The following is a 19,965-nucleotide window of genomic DNA, read 5'->3' as shown; positions in this document are numbered from 1 at the left end:
TTGACTCACCTCTAGTTCTGAGGGAGGGAATGAAATTAGAAGCCTGGAGTTGCAGAGTGTGTCACAACAGCTGTCCATAGCTCTCACGTCACAAAAAGTAGTAAAACCAGGAAATCTCATTCTATAAAATCTGGATGCAGTTTTCTGAAATCTACTATATATGTTCAAACAAATTTTTCATTAAAACTACTAATTTCGCATAACTGAGAATTAAAATATTCCATTAGATTTCCTTATTGATAGAACTATAAATTCAAAAAAAATAAAATTATACATTTTTCTTTTTATGTATGGGTGGGGAGGGGCATTAACCTAAAGCAGGCTTTGGGCGCCTGGGTGGCTCAGTTGGTTAAGCGACTGCCTTCAGCTCAGGTCATGATCCTGGAGTCCTGGGATCAAGTCCCACATCGGGCTCCCTGCTCAGCAGGGAGTCTGCTTCTCCCTCTGACCCTCCCTACTCTCATGCTCTCTCTATCTCATTCTCTCTCTCAAATAAATAAATAAAATCTTAAAAAAAAAAAAAAACCTAAAGCAGGCTTCAACACATGGCATGGCGTATACTTTCAGATGTGTGTGTTAGAAAAGTTAATATTTTTACATAAGCATCATGATATAGCTTTCCCTGGTATCAACATTTATTTTTCTCTTTTATTTCACACCTGCAAAACTAGAGTTACTTTACATCAAATGCTATTCAGTGGTTTTTCAATATTGTGTATGTGCGAAATGCTCATCAGGGACTAGTTTTACTAAAGATAACTATCCTGTTAAGCCTATATCTACACTGAAGGAAAAGAACTGTGGTCATACAGTGAAAACACTTATTTCTAAATTATGTTTAATGGATTATTATCATACCAAGTAACCAATAAAAATTTGCCCCAATATATCTTATTCCTTCTATATTTTTTTAATCTAAAAGTCCATGTGATTTTAAATGGCTCAAATGGTCAGTCACATTTTTTTAAGGGCCCTGAAATTTCCTTATGATACAAAGAAAACCAAACATGTTCTTTAGTCATTAACTCCCTTCACTTCTAAAATTATTACACTACTTCCAGACACATTTGCTCCCTTCATAGCTGTAAACACATTTTAGTACAGCGTAATTTTGTTTCATGTAAGTCATATGTCAAAGGATTATTAAACAAAACACAAGGGCATGCATATGAGTCAATTTTATTTAAATCCATCTCCTCCAGCCTCTCTTCCTTTGGAAAAAAAAAAAATGCCCTTTTAAACTCCCTCTTGCTTGTCCACTATATTCTCTTACTAACAAGATGACAAGAATAACACTAAGGAACCCAGTGGCGGTAGTGGTGGGTGGAATGGTGGCAATCACATTTATAAAATGTATGAAGCCAGAAAATGTAACTAATTGTACAATACCTGCTGTGTATGTTGCTAAATTGTGTGTAGATTATAAAAAGAAAAAAAGATGTCACAGTGAGGTTCAGTGAATATATTTGAAATGATGGCACTTATTTCCCAAGTATTAACTAAGATCCTACTATGTGTTTAGATACAAAATAAGGATAAGAAACAGGCAGTATCCACTGATTACATGGCATTTAATCTTATTTCAACCTATTTCATCTTCACTACAACCCTCCAGATTCTTACATTATGTCCATTTTACTGGCAAAATCATGGTGGCCCAGCTGATATCTGGCATATTACTGGAGACAGAAAACATGGTCCCAATAACTCAGCCTCTGCCTGGTTCTAAGGCCACAGTTATTGTTCTACAGTTTCATTGTGTCTGTTGTCCAGTGGTTTTAGCAGCTTGCCTTCTTATTTACTCCTTCTGAATCTTTTTCCATAGGAAATGGTCTGGAATCATAGTCCCTGTGGGCTGTTGGAGGATGTCCTCTTTGATTACAGCCCTGGAGCTTGCTGTCCAAGAGTTTTCTCTCTGTTATCTACTCTACTGTGTTGTGGACTGTTCATCCAATTGTTGGTTCTTATGACAAATGAATATTATTAAACAACTTGAATTTTATACTTTGCTCTTTAGACCTATGAGGTTAATACATAGGATAAACATGAGATTTAGGAGATATGGTACCTGAATTATATTAGTAAAAGTAAGTAACATGAAACATGAAAGAAGAGAAAGGGGGATGTTTGTCTCCAGTTTCATGTAAGACTCCAAGTGTTGGTGGGAAGGGATTTTTTACTCTTGACTCTGGTTATAAGGCATCCTCCATTTCTTCTTTTACTGAGCGAGCAAGTGCTGGGCCAGAGTCCAGCCAATAAACCTGGAAAAGAAGGGGAAAGAGTGGTGGCTCTTCTCTCATTACATTGCTCAAATACTAGTCTATTAAATCAACAACTCTGCTCTGACTCCTCTTCATTGATGAATTCAGTCCTCTGATTTCTTAAATTTTTATGAAATAAATTAAAAGAGTAATCAAAATCATATGAATTAAACCTAACAATGTATTTGTATCCATATTTCAAAAGAAATCTCTAAAACTAATATTAATTAAAAACTGGAGAATTTCCTTTAATCTGTGATTTTTTTGTGAATATCAAACTCAAATGTTCCCATCAATTAACTGTAAACTACTTAAAATGGACCAGTGAAACACCAGATAAGGTCCCAAATTAATTGATTTAACACACATGTTATTATCTTTTAGATATCTTTTAGATTCACAAAATTTTTCTTGACATTGGAGATAAAGCAGGGAAATATACCCAATTCCTATTCTCATGGAGCACAGTAGAGACAATAAATTAATATACATACAGGTCAGGTGAAAAGCATTATGGGGAAAAATAAGGCAGGATAAGAAAAACAGTATGTGGCAAGGGTGTAGTAATATGGGAGTGGAGGCTGCTAATTTATCCAGGCTGCTCAAGGAGCGCTTCTGTGAGCAGATGTCATTTGAGAGTAAACATGGAGGTTGAGAGAATGAGTCATACTGAAGTGTGGGGCATGAACTGTGTACACGGAGGCAACAGGATGAAGGACTTGAGGTGGGAGCACAGCTGGAGTCCAAATACAACCAGGAGACCAGTCTACGCAGAGCACAGGGAGCAGGAATCGCTAGAAAACAAGATGTAAAAGGCAAGGGAGAGTGACACATCCTGAGGGGCACTGTACTTCCTAGTGAGGGCTTTTGAGAAACCTTCCTGAGGAAAGATGTGTCAGCCAGAGGGCCAGTCTGGCTGCTGGAAGAAAAGTAATTGGTATTATTACAAATTCTGCAACATAATTTTGCTCACAGATTTATTATATATTTTACCACTTTGTATTTTAACTGAAAAGCTTTCAATTGTTGTTATAACCCATAAAGTGAAAAACTTCTACATTCTACTGAGAAAAGAAAGCAGGAATTATTTCTCAGCTATTAAAAATATTTTAAAGATTTAGTAAACAATATTGCAGGCAAGGTAACGTATGCAGACAGCATAAGAATGACGCACGCTATTGAGTGAACTCTCAGCATTTCTAAGTATTGTTTCCTCTCCACATGAATGTCCTTGTGTTTGAAGTCATTATCAAAGCCTGACTTCATTTTGGGGGATGTGAAAAGAAAGCAAACTCTTCAGTGAGATACACAACACTTGTATAAAGCATTTCTGCATTTGAAATAATACCCTATCAATGCAATGATTTGTGATTAAATGACATTCATGGGAAGAGGACTTCTGTTTGGCCATAACTTGAAAATAGAATCTTTGGATCCGTGAATAACTCTCTTGACATTTCCCCCAATCTGGGTTACAGTGGATCATTGCCTCATATTGCTCTTAAATCAATTGCACAGAACAGTTAGGTGAGTCAATATCCGTTTTACAGAGTACTTTCTACATAATATACATAATAATGAAGTATCCAGCTTTACTCTTTTTAGAATAAATAATCTAATACTTTTCAGATTCTTTGAACACGTAATTTTTTTTCCCCCAAACCAGGGCCTTTTCAAGTGCTATTTCTTTACTCTAATAAAGAGTCTCTTTCCTGTAGTAGTATTGCCTCATTGTGGCTCTCCAAGCCTCAGTAGAGAAGAGATAGTGCGTTATAGAAGTCCTAGCTGAAGAGGTCATCTGAAGTAGTTCCCTCCTCTTGGTTCATGCAGTTCTTTCTTTGAGAAGATGTGAATGCACTTGTATTCATTTGTTAAGATTTTTTTGTGGTACCTTAAAACAGCTTTCCTGTTATGTTCTAAGCTCCGTCCATGTGCACTTTGCTCAGCATTAACACAATTCCTAGCATTTAGTGAGTACTCAATATGTGAACGAAAGAGTTGATATTATCCAAGTCTCTGTTTATGCCCACACATACGCATAAATCCAAACTGCAGAAGCATAATTGGAATATAAATGCCTATATCAGTTTATGTTTCTTCTACAAGTAGAAAAACAACAAAAACAAATTTGTCTCCTCAAGGAGCAATATATAGAAATAGTTTCCAAATTGTAAAGTGTGTCTAAAATAACCAATAGAAACTGGACAGTAAGCATTTAATATTTTAATGGTGCTTTGTGACAACCTGACCCTCTATACCTTTTAGCGTTGTGAATATTAGTTTCCTTTGCTACTAATAGCAAAACTCTGGCTAAAGGAACCAGATGGAAGCATGATACCTTCATAACCAAAGCCATTTTCACAGCAGTGCAAATTACTTCTTCACTTAATCATGTTATGACAAAATCCATTATAATGATGGATAGACCCAAGGACATTGTTAATACAGAGACAAAATTTAAAGAAACTAGCTGTTTCAAGTTTGTCTCATAGATTTTCCTTAGTATAATTGTCAGTAATAAGATAAGAAAGGTAGATTTTATATGAAGATAGATAAATATTTTAAGAATACTGTAGATTATAGTTACGATTAATAAGCATGGCTATTTTAATGAAAAAACAAATTACTGGGAAAAATGATTAATTGTAAAGCATTTATGTTAATTAAAATACAGCCCTGACATTGATAGACTATGTGAGCTTCCTTGCATAAGTAACTGAGGAATCATTTGTGTGTAGCAGAAGATGAGGGTGAAAGTCTTACAGGGTATGTGTCCACTTGGGCATACAATAGATTTGGTTGATTTGTGATTTTGCTTAGTCCATTTGTAAGTGGTCATGTAAAGGGGCTTATATAAAAATATTATAAAATACTTCAATACTTTAGTATGTTCAAGGAACTCTGGTGATTTCAGTTAAAAACATGCAAGAGAAATTACATTGTAAGTTAGAAGATACTCTGATTTATTTCTGATTTTTTTAAATAAGGAACACTAATAAAATTATCTGTGAGACTGTGAGGAAAATTAAAAAAAAAATTTAAAACTATTTTTTTAAAATTTTATTATGTTAGTCACCATACACTACATCATTAGTTTTTGATGTGGTGATCCACGACCCATTGTTTTCATATAACACCCAGTGCTCCATGCAGTATGTGCCCTCCTTAATACCCATCACTGGGCTAACCAATCCCCCCACCCCGCTCCCCTCTAAAACCCTGTTTGTTTCTCAGAATCCATAGTCTCTCATGGTTCATCTCTCCCTCCAATTCTGCGCCCCCTTCATTTTTCCCTTCCTTCTCCTAATGTCCTCCATGCTATTCCTTATGTTCCACAAATAAGTGAAACCATATGATAATTGACTTTCTCTGCTTGACTTATTTCACTTAGCAGAATCTCCTCCATTCCCATCCATGTTGATGTAAAAGTTGGGTATTCATCCTTTCTGATGGCTGAGTAATATTCCATTATATATATGGACCACATCTTCTTTATCCATTCATCTGTTGAAGGGCATCTCGGCTCTTTCCACAGTTTGGCTATCGCGGACATTACTGCTAAGAACATTGGGGTGCATATGGCCCTTCTTTTCAGTACATCTGTGTCTTTGGGGTAAATACCCAGGAGTGCAATTGCTGGGTCTTAGGGTAGCTCTGTTTTTAAACTTTTTGAGGAACCTCCACACTGTTTTCCAAAGTGGCTGTACCAACTTGCAGTCCCAACAGTGTAAGAGGGTTCCCCTTTCTCCCCAACCTCTCCAACATTTGTTGTTTCTTTCCCTGTCCATTTTTGCCATTCTAACTGGTGTAAGGTGGTATCTCAATGTGGTTTCGATTTGGATTTCCCTAATGGCTAATGATGATGAACATTTTTTCATGTGTCTGTTAGCCATTTGTATGTCTTCTTCAGAGAAGTGTCTTTTCATATCTTCTGCCCACTTTTTGACTTGATTATTTGTTTTTTGGGTGTTGAGTTTGAGAAGTTCTTTATAGATCTTGGATACCAGCCCCTTATCTGTAGTGTCATTTGCAAATATCGTCTCCCATTCTGTGGGTTGCCTCTTTGTTTTGTTGACTGTTTCCTTTGCTGTGCAGAAGCTTTTTATCTTGATGAAGTCCCAAAAGTTCATTTTTGCTTTTGATTCACTAGCCTTTGGACATGTATCTTGAAAGAAGTTGCTTGAAAGAAAGAAGTTGAAAGACACTTGAAAGAAGTATCTTTGGCGATGTCAGAGAGGTTACTGCCTATGTTCTCCTCTAGGATTTTGATGGATTCCTGTCTCACATCGAGGTCTTTCATCCATTTAGAGTTTATCCTTATGTATGGTGTTAGAGAATGGTCGAGTATCATTCCTCTGCATGTGGCTGTCCAATTTTCCCAGCACCATTTATTGAAGAGACTGTCTTTTTTCCATTGCATGTTTTTTCCTGCTTTGTTAAAGATTATTTGACCATAGAGTTGAGGGTCCATATCTGGGTTCTCTATTCTGTTCCATTGGTCCATATGTTTGCTTTTGTGCCAGTACCATGCTGTCTTGGTGATCACTGCTTTGTAATATAGCTTGAAATTGGGCAATGTGATGCCCCCAGCTTTGTTTTTCTTTTTCAACATTTCCTTGGCGATTCAGGGTCTTTTCTGATTCCATACAAATTTTAGGATTGTTTGTTCTAGCACTTTGAAAAATGTCATTGGGATTTTGATCGGGATGGCATTGAAGGTATAGATTGCTCTGGGTAGCATGGACATTTTAACAATGTTTATTCTTCCGATCCATGAGCATGGAATATTTTTCCATCTTTTTGTGTCTTCTTCAATTTCTTTCATGAGTGTTTTGTAGTTCCTAGAGTATAGATCCTTTACCTCTTTGGTTAGGTTTATTCCAAGATATCTTCTGGTTTTTGGTGCTATTGTAAATGGAATCGTTTCTCTAATTTCTCTTTCTATAGTTGTGTTGTTAGTGTATAAGAAAGCAACTGATTTCTGTCCGTTGATTTTGTATCCTGCCACATTACTGAATTGCTGTATGAGTTCTAGTAATTTGGGGCTGGAGTCTTTTGGGTTTTCCATATAAAGTATCATGTCATCTGTGAAAAGAGAGAGTTTGACGTCTTCTTTGCCAATTTGAATACCTTTTATTTCTTTTTGTTGTCTGATTGCTGTTGCTAGGACTTCTAGTACTATGTTGAACAATAGTGGCGAGAGTGGGCATCCTTGATATGTTCCTGATCTTAAGGGAAAGGCTCTCAGCTTTTCCCCATTGAGGATGATATTCACCGTGGGTTTTTTCATAGATGGATTTTATGAACTTGAGGAATGTTCCCTCTATCCCTATACTCTGGAGAGTTTTAATCAGGAAAGGATGTTGTATTTTGTCAAATGCTTTTTCTGCATCAATTGAGAGGACCATATGGTTCTTCTCCCTCCTCTTATTAATGTGTTCTATCACATTGATTGATTTGCGAATGTTGAACCACCCTTGCATCCCGGGGATAAATCCCACTTGGTCATGGTGGATGATCCTTTTAATGTATTGTTGGATCGTGCTAGCTAGGATTTTGTTGAGGATTTTGGAATCCATGTTCATCAGGGATATCGGTCTGAAATTCTCCTTTTTGATGGGGTCTTTGCCTGGTTTGGGGATTAAGGTAATGCTGGCCTCATAGAATGAGTTTGGAAGTTTTCCTTCTGTTTCTATTTTTTGAAACAACTTCAGTAGAATAGGTATTATTTCTTCTTTGAATGTTTGGTAGAATTCCCCAGGGAATCCATCAGGCCCTGGACTCTTGTTTTTTGGGAGGTTTTTGATCACTGCTTCAATCTCGTTACTGGTTATTGGCCAATTCAGGTTGTCAATTTCTTCCTGTTTCAGTATTGGCAACTTGTAGGTTTCCAGGAAGGCGTCCATTTCATCCAGATTGCTCAGTTTATTGGCATACAGTTGTTGATAATAATTTCTAATAATTGTTTCTATTTCCTTGGTGTTAGTCATGATCTCTCCCCTTTCATTCATAATTTTATTAATTTGGGTCCTTTCTCTTTTCTTTTGGATAAGTCTGGCCAGTGGTTTATCGATCTTATTAATTCTTTCAAAGAACCAACTTCTAGTTTCATTGCTCTGATCTACTGTGTTTCTGGTTTCTAATTCATTAATCTCTGCTCTAATTTTAATTATTTCTCTTCTAATGCGTGGCTTAGGCATCGTTTGTTGCTTTTTCTCCAGTTCTGTAAGGTGTAGAGTTAGTTGGTGAATTCGGGATTTTCTATTTTTTTGAGTAAGGCTTGGATGGCTATGTATTTCGTCCTTAGGACCGCCTTTGCAGTATCCCATAGGTTTTGGACCCATGTGTTTTCATTCTCATTGGTTTCCATCAATTGTTTAAGTTCTTTCATTTCCTGGTTGACCCAAACATTCTTGAGCAGAGTGGTCTTTAGCTTCCAGGTGTTTGAGTTTCTGCCAAATTTTTTCTTGTGATTGAGTTCCAGTTTTAAAGCATTGTGGTCTGAGAATATGTAGGAAATAATCTCAATCTTTTGGTATCGGTTGAGACCTGATTTGTGACCCAGTATGTGGTCTATTCTGGAGAAAGTTCCATGTGCGCTCGAGAAGAATGAGTATTCTGTTGTTTTAGGGTGGAATGTTCTGTATATATCTATGAGGTCCATCTGGTCCAGTGTGTCATTCAAAGCTCTTGTTTCCTTGTTGATTTTCTGCTTAGATGATCTGTCCATTGCTGAGAGTGGAGTATTGAGGTCTCCTACAATTAACGTATTGTTATCAATATGACTCTTTATTTTGGTTAACAGTTGGCTTATGTAGATGGCTGCTCCCATGTTGGAGGCATAGATATTTACAGTTGTTAGATCTTCTTGTTGGATAGACCCTTTAAGAATGATATAGTGTCCTTCTGTGTCTCTAATTACAGACTTTAAAATCTAATTTGTCTGATATAAGAATTGCTACCCCAGCTTTCTTTTGAGGTCCACTGGCATGGAAGATGGATCTCCATCCCTTCACTTTCAGTCTGGATGTATCTTTAGGTTCAAAATGAATCTCTTGTAGGCAGCATTTGGATGGGTCCTATCTTTTTATCCAATCTGCAACCCTGTGCCGTTTTATGGGAGCATTTACACCATTCACGTTGAGAGTGATTATTGAAAGATATGAATTAATTGTCATCATGTTGCCTGTGAAGATGTTGTTTTTATAGATTGTCCCTGTAAATTTCTGTTGTATATCACTCTTGAGGTCTTTCTCCTTTTATAGAACCCCCCTTAAGATTTCTTGCAGGGCTGGCTTAGTGGTCACATATTCTTTCAGTTTCTGCCAGTTTTGGAAGCTCTGCATCTCTCCATCCATTGTAAATGACAGCCTTGCTGGATAAAGTATTCTTGGCTGCATGTTCTTCTCATTTAGTACCCTGAATATGTCTTGCCAGGCCTTTCTGTCTGGCAGGGTCTCTGTGGATAGGTCTGACGTTATTCTGATGTTCCTCCCTCTGTATGTAAGGAATCTCTTTCCCCTAACTGCCCTTAAGATGGTTTCCTTGGTTCTAAGATTCGCAAGTTTTACTATTACATGCCGGGTATTGGCCTGTTTTCCTTGATCTTGGGAGGGGTCCTCTCTGCCTCTAGGATGCGAATGTTTGTTTCATTCCCCAGATTAGGGAAGGTCTCAGCTACGATTTGCTCAAATACATCTTCTAGTCCTCTCTCTCTCCACTCCCTCTGGGATTCCAATTATTCTGATATTGGAACGCTTCATGGTGTCACTTATTTCTCTGATTCTATTTTCATGGATTCTGAGTTGTTTTTCCCTGGCCTCCTCTTTTCCCTTTTTATCTATTATATTGTCTTCCAGGTTGCTTATTCGTTCTTCTGCCTCACTTACCCTAGCTGTTAGATTATCTAGATTGGATTGGATCTCATTGATAGCATTTTTAAGTTCTGCCAATTCACCTTTCATTTCTGCCCTTAGAGACTCTATATTACCATTAATTGATTTCTCCATTCTAGCCATTGTCTTCACAATTGCTAGCCTGAATTCCATCTCCAGCATCTTGGTTATATCTGCATCCATTTGTAAATCTGCAGCATAAGTCATAATCTCTGAGTCTTTTCTATTTTGAGGGCTCCTCCTCCTAGTCATTCTGTTGATGGGTGGTTGAGGGAATGTATAGAGTCCAAATTATTGACCAGAACCCAAGCAAGATGCACCTGTTTTCTAGGGATCTTAGGGTTGCTGGCCTTTTGTTTTCCCAGCCTGTCTTTTGTGGGAGGGTCCTGCTGCACTGTTATTCAGGCAACCCTGTTTGGGCAGAGTTGCCCTGCCCCCCTGTGGCGGGGGATAGGCTCAGTGGGAATCAGTTTTTGGGGCTTTTGTTCTCTGGTGGCTTTCCACTCTTCCGTGAGTCAGAGCAGAAGAGACCATTTCCAACCCTCTGCCTCAGAGCAGAGAGATCGCAGTCTGTTCTTCAGTGAGCTCTCCAGGCCACACTGTCTCCGTTTCTGTGTATGTTGCTATAAACTGCAGCATCCTGGGTTCTGCGCGCCTCTGCAGTGCTCCTAGTCCTGCCTCCAGTTTGGGGCACTAAAACCACCAGCCGCTTCCAGTTTGCACACGCAACCCCGCTGCTCCAGGTTTCCGTCCCAGGGGCTGCCCTAAAATCCTTTCCCCACCACTACTGGTCTGTGAGTCTGTGCCCCGTCCCCAGCAAGCGAGGCTGTCACTCACCGGTGGTGTCGGATACCCACAGCCAGGCACCTTCCCGCTGTCATTTATCCTCCGATATCTGCCTGTGGAATCACAGCTCACCGCTTTGTACCTCGAAAGCAACCGCCTGCGATATTCTGTTTGTAGAAATCCAGATCTTCTTACATCTCAGGCTTGTACCGTGGGTGCTCAGAGTGGTCTGGTAGATATCCAGCTCAATTCCGGGGACCAGTTGAAATAGGGTCCCCTACTCCTCCGCCATCTTTCCTTCCTCTAAAATAGTATTTCTTATGGAAAAGTAAATGTTCCTTCCTATTTCTATAACTCTCTGTAAGTTATTCTATTATAGCAATTATCACATTCTGTTGAAAATATTTTATTTTAAAAATTTAAAAATGGTTTTCCTAATAAAACTATAGTTCCTGAAGGGAAGAATGCTATATTTTTTGTCGTAGCAAATGCCTAGAACCTAACTGTGAGATGAATAAATGAAAACTAGTTAGAAAAGGAAGTACTGGGGGGCTCAGTTGGTTAAGCGTCTGCCTTCGGCTCAGGTCATGATCCAGGGTCCTGGGACGAGTCCCATGTCGGGCTCCCTGCTCAGTGCGGAGGCTGTTTCTCCCTCTGCCTGCCACTCCCCCTGCTTGTGCTCTCTTTCTGTCAAATAAATGAATAAAATCTTCAAAAAAAAAAAAAAAAAGAAAAGGAAGTAGTGAAATCCCAAATACCCCACTATAAGGAGGTAATTATATGAACGTGCAGGCCATTCCTCTACATTGTCATTAGACTATTTTGTGGTTGGTTCTCTCTTTTTTCTTCTATTTTCTCTGTTTGCTGAGCAACTGAGTACTTTCGTCCATGTCTTTAGCTAAACAATGGTGGTAGTAGCGAATAAGGTGATCAACTATAAATCTAAAAAAATAAAGTATTTAAAGAAAAGTCTTTTGAGCTGTACCATTAAAAATGAAGAGTTTTCAGGTCACCTGGGTTGCTTTGTCCGTTAAGTGTTGGACTCTTGATTTTGGCTCAGGTCATGATCTTAGGGTCCTGAGATGGATCCCCACCTGCATGGGCTCCATGCTCAGCAGGGAATCTGCTTGAGATTCTTTCCTTCTGCCCTGCCCCCACGCATGCTCTCTCTCTCTCTCTCTTCTCAAATAAATATACATATATATACATATATATTTTTAAATAGCTTCCTCAGGATTGAAAGGTTGAGTGAAGAAGTTCAAGGGCATGAAGGAGAGAATAATATTTGAAACAGGGATAGTTTGAGCATACCTGGAAAATTGAGACAGTAAAATGGAAGGAAATGAGATTGGTAACATAAACTGTTTAGGTTGTCCAGATACTAGAATATAGTGTTAAAGAAATCAGGCTTTATTAATTTCTGTAAGTGTGTGTGGAATAAAAAAAGGCTCTCAATTAGAGAAGTGGAAAATCCAATTTCTTTTAACTGTTGTGGATCTTTATTACTGGTGATTGATCAACTGGCAGATTGAAACATCTGCTCTGTATTACTACCCGCCTATACTTAATATTTACTCAGAGTCAAAAATATGTCATAAGAATATTACCCTTTTTTCCCCCCTCATTTTGCCCCTATCTTTCATCAGACTGGAGAAAATCAGCAATTACCAATGCCAGTATGTAGTTAGTGAAATTATACTAGTAACTCTTAACTCTGAGAAAAGAATAACTAGAAGATTTGTATAGAAAATACATATTTAAAGAAGTTATGGACTTGAGACTCAATTAACCAAGACAGAATTCTAAATATCAGTTACAAAGAATATTTATTTCCTGTGCATGAGCTTACATGTTACTAGGGGGTATTACTTATTCATAACAGCTATAGGTTACCTTTTCCCCCTGAACTCAGGAATATATCTTAAAATAAATAAAAGATGTAAAATAATACCTAACATTACACTGTACGCCTAAGTTACCTAAAATGTCATGGTCCAGGTTTTAGATTAGTGTTGATTGTATCCTTTCTGTTCCTTTGTAATATGGATTCTTTCAAAGAGTGCCTCAGTTCTTCCAGGACTATTATGTTTTCTTCTGACTCTGAACTTTGCATATTAAATTCCCTCAGCCTGAAAACCCTATTTTCATGACTATCCTAAGATTCAGTCCATGAATCCCCTTGTCCAGTGGGAAAGTTGATATTTTAAGCAAAACTTTGAATAAAGTTGGGTGTTACGCATTTCTGTATCCCCAGTAGTATTGTGCTTGAGAAAGATATTTTTACTTATTATATATATTTGGGGCTAATTCAATCTAAAAAGTCAATGAGGAATAAAAGATAAACAAGAGAGCCATTTTATAGCAATTATGACCAAATAGAAGAGATAAAAAGCCAACCTGAATTAGTTCATGGGAAAAAAATTAGAAGTATGTGCTTTTTTTTTTTTTTCTCATGACTGAAAAATTCAGGTAAATATTTAACATTATTCTCTACTTGGATTTGGTTTATGGTTCACTATATCCACATGATGAGAGAGACATCTGCCAGTCCCACCCCTTCCAAGCAGATTCAGGTTTACAGGTAATAAAATTTGTGAGAGAGACACTCTCCTGCATATATAAGGATCTCAGAAAAAAAGACTGGCCCTCCTTATATATCTCACCCTGGACCAATCATTTTTCACAAGGCAGAATTATTTTAAATGGCCACTCTAGGTAAATGCCTGTTTTTTGGTGAAGTAGTGGATCCCCACTTTCATCCCCATTAGAAAAAGATTTAGGTGGGGAAAGGTATATAGTTCTAGAAATGATGAAATTGAGGTCAGACAGAAAATACTGTATTTCCACTCTGTAAGCAGTCTTTTGAGTAAGATCACCTAAATTTAAATTAGGCCTATAGCCATTATATATGGGAAACTTTGCTTAGGCCCATTGTGCCTCAGTTTTCTTTTCATAAAATGGATTAAGAATGGAACTCAGAAATAATACTTACCTTCAAATGATGAGAATAAGGAATATCTAGGATAATGCACCTAAAATGCTCAGCATAATAGCTCACAAATAATAATCACTCAAAATATTGGCTATGACAATAATTTTTAATCTTCTGCATATCAGTCTGGTCTTATGATGCTTGAATATTTTTTTTAATGAGGCATTAATTTATGGGGGGTTTTAAATAGTGGTTCATAGTGTTCTGGGCTGAATGTTCTCTGGGAAAACCTAGGAAGGGGCAGAAGGGAGAGAATTATATCTCATCTGTAATTCTAGCTCAACTTTTATGAGCTTTACATGGTGTGTATCAAAGAAAGATTTCATTTGGAAACAGAATTCCACAGCTAATGTTGTAACCTAATGCTGCTCTAAGAGATCATCTTTAGAGGTGTAAGTGAATCACAAATGGTACACCTAAAATAAAGCAGAAGATATAGCTAGTGTGCAGAGCTTGTTACAAGAGGGCTGACAAAGAGTATAGGTGAGTAATGGCATGCATCATACTGCTGTTGCGCGAAAGCAATTTATAGTCTCCACTCTACTGAGCCTATTTCAGCATGGTCACTGTTACAGAGAGAAGACAACATTGTTACAGTATAATGCTGTTAACCATATTAGATATCATATGTTTAAAGAATCAATGATGCCTATCTTCTTTTTCACTGCAAAAACGTCTTATTTCTTTCACAAGTGTAATCAGACCAATGACAGATAATATAGCTATTTATGAACTGTGGACAAAAATGGAAGCATAAAGCACAATCATATTAGAATTCCAGCTGTGCTTATCTCATTATCTCAGTCAGAGCTGAAGAGATTTTAAGATGTTTATGTACAAAGAATGTTAACTGTTTTCAAAAGATCATTTTTAAGTATTTCAAAATGGGGACTTAATAGTGTGCGTGTGTGTAGAATACAGGTACAATTCTGGGAAAAGCCTCAGTACTTTCCCAAACATTTTCATGAATATCTCTAATCATTTTTTTTTTTTCTTTTGGTTTCTCAATTGCTGAATTTTTTTTTTTAAATCTACCTTTTCTGATTATCTTCTAGAAAGTAATGGGTAAAATTTGCCAGAAAAAAAAAAAAAACACGTGGCTTCTGAAAGTGTCAAATCCTAAAAAGGATAACACTGAAAATACTCAGGAAACTTAGAAAATAGTTATTTGTTTTTTTGATTACAGGTATCTGAATAGCTTTATTTCCACTGAGTTTATTTGCTACTTTTGGATTTGGGGTTTGCTTGTTTTGTTTTTATCAAGCCTAGCTCTCAATTGGCCACGTTCCTTGTAATTTTAGTTTGTCATCTTTAAAAACCTACAGAGAACAAAATAAGACCCTTTTGAAAGAACTTACTTAGTTAAAGGAGAGGGTGAGGTCAAACACAGAAATAGCAAAATTCATATTTCCTCCTGCCCTCCCAAGATAGGGCAGACTTTTTTTTTTTTTTTTTTAATTGAGGAAATACGGTAGATCTCCTAAAAGAACATGAAAATAGCTAAGTAAATTGTGGAATATATGACCCAAATGATCACATGCTAAAATTATAAACCATAAGTTTTATGAAATTTCTATTACTACATATGGGTGCTTTGACACTGTCTCTACCAGTATGAGTCGTGGCACAACTGTGTGTATTTCATATGCAAAAAAAAAGACATCTATGCCAACAAAGAAAAACCGATAATTATAATCAGTGCAAAATTATTTAAATATGTTGAAATATCCATATTTTAAAAGTAGCCTTAAAAAAGCCCGGTGAAAATTTGAGGGAGATATGAGAGACATTAAACTCCAAAGGTGGTCTTGATACAAGATTAAAGTCCTAGTATTTCGGGCAAATAGAACAGAAGAAATATAGTCATATGTCCTCTGTTGTACTTGATATATCATCAATGGAAGTGATGTGAGCCCAACCTTGAGATAACCACGTTAGAATTAACAGATAAGGATTTTAAAGGAGCTATTGTAATTATGCTGAAGAATGTAAAGAAAGATACAGATTATAGTTAAGTTATGGTTAAAGGACTAGCCAGAAAATGCCTGGAGAAGCTAAAGAACAGGATTTGGGGCATAGATGACATCCTGCAAGGTGTGGACTGATGGGCAACTCTTGTTGTACTAACATGGAGTGATACCTTATTGTGCTAATTAGTGAAGTAAAAATGACCTAATATGCACTTAAATAGGCATTGATTTTTTACCCTTTAAACCCTATACATCACCTATTCCACTCCCTAAAAGTTATGTGAACACATTTTACTTAACTAGATGGCAATTCTATAATGCAAAAACTGTATTAATCCTAATGTGAAACATGATGCCAATAATGTTTTCTCTACCATGGTCCTCACTTCCTCTGAGTCTTCACCAGCAGAATGGTTAACATTCTTATTTCTACTCATCTGTTCAAGGCTATCTAAGCCTTGTTCCCTAATATCATAGCCTCTGCCCACTGCCCAACTTCAAAGCCACCTCCACATTTGCAGGTATTTGGTATAGCAGCATCCCACTTTGAAGCTCTGAAATCTGCAGTGGTTTCCTATGGCTGCTGTAGTAAGTTCCAAAAATTTAGTGGGTTAAAGAACACTAATTATTTTACAGATTTTAGGTCACAAGTCCAAAATAGGTCTCACTGAGCTAAAATCAAGAGCTGCATTCTTTACAGGACGTTCTACAGGAAATTCCATTTTCTTCTCTTTTTCAGCTTCTAGTAATTACACACATTGCCTGCTCATAGACCCCTCGCATTTTCAAAGCCAGCACTATATGGTTGAGCCTTTCTTACACTGCATCACTCTGGGTCTTCTGCCTCCCTCTTCCACATCTAAGGACCATTGCGATTACACTGGGTCCACCTGGATAATCCAGTATAATCTCCCTAATTTAACATCAGCTGCTTAGCAACCTTAATTGCATCTGCTACCTTAATTCTCCTTTGCCATGTAACAGAACATATTTACAGGTTCCACATATTAGGAGATGAACATTTTGGGGTGGCCATTATTTTGTCTACCATTCAGGCCAATATGGTGGACAAAATAATGCAAAAAATCTCAAATATGCTACAAATTTATAAATATGTTATCATCACCCTTATCAACTTTCTAGAAAACACTGAGTATTTAGCATATATTAAATCTCACTCTAAAAACTATCCATCTGTAAATCACATGTTATAAGTGGTGTGTCTTAGATGCAAAAGCAGGCAATTAGGCTCCTTGTTCTTAATTACAATGTTATACTGTCTTATTATGCCCCGTATTCACACACACATACATACATACATATGCATACACACATTTTATAAACTATGTGATAAAAATATTCATATAAATATGACTTAGTTTCCTTTACTCCAGAAACATATGGAAAGTGTTATAGGCTGAATTGTACCCCTTCAAAATTCATATGTTGTAGTCCTAACTGGGTATGCCCTGATCTGGTCAATTAAAGTCCATAATACTCTTTCAAGGAAGAGGGAATTTGCCAGCAGACTGCCTTTGGATTTTGGAACTGCAACATCAGCTCTTCCCTAGGTCTCCAGTTTTGCCAGCCTCCACAGTCAGATAAGCCAATTCCTTAAAAAGCTCTCTAGACAGATAGATAGATGTTATATATGTAGATATTTACCTTTCTCTCCTTCGGCTTCTTAGGAGAACGCTAATACAGAAAGTATAACAGATTAAAGGGAAAAAATATGTAAAACATGTCAATAAGAATAAATATGTGATAAAAGCATCTACTCATTATAAAATGTCTTTGTATATTAGGAATAGAAGTTAGCTTGTATGCCTCAAATGATACAGTTAAAAGTATAAGGGAAATTTATAACCTAGGACAAAGAAATCATAACACTTCTAATTGACACAGGAATAATATCCAGAATATATAATTTCTGTAAAAAATGTTTTAAAGTTCGAATTAATATAAAGTGGTCAGGAGATACGAAGATGCATTTAATAGAAGAAATAAATATAGCCCCAAAACATTAGAAACAATGTTCTATCTCATGATAACCAGTGGAGTAGAAAACCACAGTGAGATATTATTTTATAATCTACCAGATGGATAAAAATGAAGGCATCTGATAATATAGAAAGATTTGAAGAACATAGTACTTAAGAAACCTTTGGGTACTGCTGGTGTTAACTGAAATTGATACAAGAACTTTGGAAGACAATTTACCTTTTTTGTTTGAGATTTATATATCCTCTGAGACATCAGTTCCATTTTGAGGTATATAATTAGCAACATTTTGCACATGCATGCCTGCAAACATGTATAAATATATACAGATGATCATTTAACATTTTACTATCTTTTTTTTGACGGTAAAACACTGAACAGAATCCCACTGTACACTGACAAATGAATATACAAATACATTGTGGTATAATGGAATCCTACAGTTGCCTTTAAGAGCGTGGATGAATATTAGAGTAACTGTTGAACATAAATTATGAGGCCCAGAAAATTACATGTAGCAAATTGTAAGAATATAAAAAAAATAAAAACTTAATATATTATCTAAGGATATTACATTTTTCATGAAAGCATAACCAAAAAGATAGGAACAATAAACACAAAATCAGAATTTCTAACAAAAATTTCTAAGCGTGGATTCTCTGTCATACAATAAAAGTTCTTCATTGTTCCACCTAAAGATTTTAATAACAAATTTATAATTAATATTTCATGTAGTATTAGAATAACCTATAGTTGATTTAAGTTTTCATAATGTTCTTAGTATATTATTAAAAGCCAAATTAATATTGTATAATACTGACTCAGTTAAAACTGAAATTGGTTAATAACAATTCAAAGTATTTAGATTCTGTGAATACAGTATTTAGAATTATAATTATAAAAAGTTTATGAGGAATAAGTTTACTGTTTTAAAATAAACAGTGATTAAGATACAGTAAGCCACTTCGGGTAGAAAGATTAAAGGGCTCTGTAGTGAAAATCATGAATAGCTATTAGATATTTTTGAGAGTTTTCTTTTTCTTTTTTTTAAAGATTTTATTTATCTATTTGACAGAGAGAGACACAGCGAGAGAGGGAACACAAGCAGGGGGAGTGGGAGAGGCAGAGCAGGCTTCCCACAGAGAGCCCGATGCAGAGTTCGATCCCAGGACCCCGGGATCATGACCTAAGCCGAAGGCAGACACTTAACGACTGAGCCACCCAGGCGCCCCGAGAGTTTTCTTTTTAAAAGAGAAAAAAATATATACATTATTGCGAGAAAAAAGGGTATATATTTTTTGGAGTTTACAAAACCATGTACTGAACTTAACATTTTTTTTTTTTTAAGATTTTATTTATTTATTTGACAGAGAGAGCACAAGCAGGGTGAGTGGCAGGCAGAGGCAGAGGGAGAAGCAGGCTCCCCGCCGAGCAGGGGGAGCCCGATGCGGGACTCGATCCCAGGACCCTGGGATCATGACCTGAGCCGAAGGCAGTCGCTTAACCAACTGAGCCACCCAGGCGCCCGAACTTAACATATTTTAAACAATATTGAAGAGAATAAGTTCCTATAAAATATCTTATACAAAAAACATGGGTACAAAACTGATAACATAGACTGATTTGAACAGTTTTGTTGAAACATGTATTTTGTACAATAGAGTATATTATAGGATGTAGAAAATTATTAAGGTATTTTGCTTACCTGTAAAGTAAAGGATTTGTACAAAATCGATGAATTTCAAGTTATTTTTAGCCATGGGTTTCGTTCTTAAAGTGAAATCTAATGTAAGAATGAAATACATGTTTATTATATAAAATCGGAGATTAACTGAGTGATGTGTGGATGGAGATGGGAGAGCCATTTCAGACCCACTATCCATCTTCCATTCCCACTGCATCATCAAATCACCTTAGAGGAAAAATCTCAACATCACTAGATCATAGGGATTGTCTCGTTTTCTCTAAAAATCTATGACTTAAGTAAAAAGACCTTTAAATTTAGAAAATTAAATTATTTATTGTATCCTTAATCTCCCCATTCAATGAATGAAATGGTT

General features: G+C 36.6%; 1 long non-coding RNA gene across 2 annotated transcripts in view; it reads right to left on the bottom strand.

Moving 5' to 3' along the window:
• Window positions 1-884: 884 nt before the first annotated feature.
• Window positions 885-19,965, bottom strand: part of LOC135363961 (uncharacterized) — a 101,214-nt gene continuing 82,133 nt past the window's right edge. The window contains exons 3-6 of one of the 2 annotated variants that reach the window (XR_010410399.1): window positions 19,611-19,688; window positions 18,125-18,208; window positions 17,570-17,599; window positions 885-2,261 (exon numbers count right to left, since the gene is read on the bottom strand). This is a non-coding gene — a long non-coding RNA (uncharacterized LOC135363961). The remainder of the gene's footprint in view (window positions 2,262-17,569; window positions 17,600-18,124; window positions 18,209-19,610; window positions 19,689-19,965) is intronic. The other variant, XR_010410398.1, reaches the window with a different exon arrangement.

The sequence above is a fragment of the Mirounga angustirostris genome, unplaced genomic scaffold (assembly GCF_029215605.1).
Source record: "Mirounga angustirostris isolate CCGP_5_RB_7025 unplaced genomic scaffold, mMirAng1.0.hap1 SCAF_4, whole genome shotgun sequence".
NCBI classification, from domain to species: domain Eukaryota; kingdom Metazoa; phylum Chordata; class Mammalia; order Carnivora; family Phocidae; genus Mirounga; species Mirounga angustirostris.
The sequence above is the reverse complement of the archived record's forward strand: the minus strand, read 5'-3'. Positions and strand labels throughout refer to the sequence as shown.